At 49.5% G+C, this 743-nt stretch overlaps 1 non-coding gene across 1 annotated transcript; it reads left to right on the forward strand.

Moving 5' to 3' along the window:
* Positions 1–373: 373 nt before the first annotated feature.
* On the forward strand, positions 374–448 carry Trnat-ugu (transfer RNA threonine (anticodon UGU)). The gene has a single exon. It is a non-coding gene; the product is annotated as a tRNA-Thr (tRNA).
* Positions 449–743: the final 295 nt, after the last annotated feature.

Consider the following 743-nt stretch of genomic DNA (forward strand, 5'->3'; position numbering starts at 1 on the left):
AGGATTTGAACCTGCGACCGTAGCGGTCGCGTGGCTCCCGACTGAAGCGCCTACAACCGCTCGGCCACATCGGCCGGTCTATCATGTATTCTAGAAGAGTTGCAAGGTCGTCAGTGGCGCCTGTTCTTTCGAGAGCAGTTACTATCTTCATATCTATGGTTAAACGTTACCCAGCCATTGACCTTCGTCTGTGCGAATGCGCACAGGTTGCCGGAACTCTTACGGGAATCGTCACCTTAGTGTGAGCCAGTAATGAGTGGATGGACAAATACCTATTAAGTACATTACGTATGCGGATTGTGGACGGTTGGGGATGTGAGTCTCACGGGAAGCGTGCGAGGGATAAATTCCTGCAGTCGTGCTGTTCATGTGTGCCCTCGATGGCTCAGATGGATTGAGCGTCTGCCTTGTAAGCAGGAGATTCTGGGTTCGAGTCCCAGTAGGGGCACACTTTTCAGCTGTCCCCATCGAAGTATATCAACAACACCTGTCGGCAGCTGAGGGTTTCAATTAATTATCAGTTGTGAAGGTGATTCGATGAACCCTTTGCCAGGCACTTAAATGTGTTTTGCAGGGTATCCATATAGATGTAGATGATAACTCGTCCCGTGTCGCACGTGCTCAAAATGATTCATACTGCAGAATGCATGCAAACATACTCACCGAAAATACGGACGAATATCAAGTGCAGGCTGCCGAGTGCTGCATATCCAGCTTTGACAGATCGGCTTTTCCTGCCAAGA

The sequence above is a fragment of the Schistocerca gregaria genome, unplaced genomic scaffold (assembly GCF_023897955.1).
Source record: "Schistocerca gregaria isolate iqSchGreg1 unplaced genomic scaffold, iqSchGreg1.2 ptg000199l, whole genome shotgun sequence".
NCBI lineage: Eukaryota > Metazoa > Arthropoda > Insecta > Orthoptera > Acrididae > Schistocerca > Schistocerca gregaria.